The sequence below is a fragment of the Echinops telfairi genome, unplaced genomic scaffold, assembly GCF_000313985.2.
Source record: "Echinops telfairi isolate 266 unplaced genomic scaffold, ASM31398v2 ScPeMD7_443;HRSCAF=831, whole genome shotgun sequence".
Classification (NCBI taxonomy): Eukaryota; Metazoa; Chordata; class Mammalia; order Afrosoricida; family Tenrecidae; genus Echinops; species Echinops telfairi.
In genome coordinates this window covers 47,192,427-47,194,084 of record NW_022104341.1, presented here as the reverse complement: position 1 = coordinate 47,194,084, position 1,658 = coordinate 47,192,427, and the positions used below count along the sequence as shown (strand labels likewise).

Below are 1,658 nucleotides of genomic sequence, written 5' to 3'. Positions count from 1 at the left end.
GTTTGGATTGTGATAAGAGTTGTACGAGCCCCCAATAAAATGTTTTTAAAAATAACAATGTCCAGGTTCTACTCTAGAGATTCCAATTCACTGTCTTGAAGTTGGAGATGGGCAACTTAAGTCCTGAAAGTTCCTTCAGGTGATTTCAACTATTTTAAAGTATAACATCATACAGTGAAGCTGCAAAGAGACATAGTAGAAGGCCTGGCCCAGGGAGAGATGTCGTTTTAAGTGTGCTAAGGTCCTTTTAAGGAGCCTGATGGCATAGTGCTTACACGTTGGGCTGCTAAATGTTAAGATCAGAAATTCAGAACCACCAGTTGCTCCTGGGAGAAAGATGGGGCTTCCTACCCCCAGAAAGAGGGACAGTCTCTCAAACCCACAGAAGCAGTTCTTCCCTGTCCTGTAGGGTCAATAAGTGTTGACATAGAGTTGATGGAAGTATTTTTTTAAAGGTACTTAATAAAATATTTAATTCTATATGCTAAATGTGATTATGATGGTTTAGAGGAGAAAAGAATTGGGGGATTACAGAGGAATTTTTCTGTATGCATTGTGACTGGATGCACACTTTTGTTCTAAATGATATATACATTTAAATAATCTCTACTATATGCTCAGCACTGTGTTAGGTGCTTAGAATACTTAGGTATACAAAATTCAGTCTCTGTGCTCACAAGACATACAGATAAAAACATCTAAACATATGGAGAATTTAAAAAAATTTATGGAAAAATTCCTTAAATCTTTTCATTCCATTTTTCCTTGAACCTTTGAACTCTCTTCATATATATGTGCTATGATGGGAGAAACTGCTGGAAAGTATGGATCTCTGAAGTGGAACAATTTAAATGTTCCTGAAGCCATTGTTTATGCTATCCTTCTCATTCTTGTGCAAAGTTATTTTATTCTAGCTTATTAAACTTGCACTGAATGGAACCCAACTATAAATTCATTGCCACTCAGCCAAGTATTGTAGTAAATTCATTTTATGTTAATACTTTTTTATTATAGATGTACCTATGAAGAGCATTCTTGGAATCAGTTGAGAATTTATATATGTTCTGTAATGATTGTGCATATATAATACTTACATTTTTTTTGAAGAGTAAATAATAAATGCAGTGGCATAGTGGGTTATGCTTTGAGTTGCTAAGCACAAGGTCAGGAGTTTGAAACCACCAGCCACTCTGGGAGGAAGATGAGGCTTCTACTGCCATAAAGAGTCAGAGTCTCAGAAACCCACAGAGAAAATTCCACCCTGCCCTGTAGGTTCACCGTGAGTCAGAACCGACTCCCTAGCCGTGAAGTTGGTGGTTTGATTTAGCATAGTGCCTACGGAGTCTTGGTAGAGCTGTCAGGTAAACCTTGGATGCTAGCCACAGAATTGGTGGTTCATATCCACCAGACTCCTCTGAGCATTTACAAAGCCTTAGAAACCCTATAAAAGGTTGCTATAAATTGGAAACCTCTCAGTGGTAGAGGATTTTGTTTTGTTTCTACTTTGATCTGTTAGTTTAGATAGGTTGTGTACTTCTAAAAAATCTTCATTTTCTTCTAAATTTTAAAATTTGTTGGAGTATAATTTTCATAGTAGTTTTCTATTATCCTTTTTTATTTAAGTTGGTCCTGTTGTGACATCACCCATTTCATTTGTT

At 36.5% G+C, this 1,658-nt stretch overlaps 1 protein-coding gene across 1 annotated transcript in view; it reads right to left on the bottom strand.

Annotated features, from left to right (window-relative positions):
* ASB17 (ankyrin repeat and SOCS box containing 17) overlaps positions 1-1,658 on the bottom strand; it is a 28,466-nt gene that overhangs the window by 880 nt on the left and 25,928 nt on the right. The window lies entirely within an intron of this gene.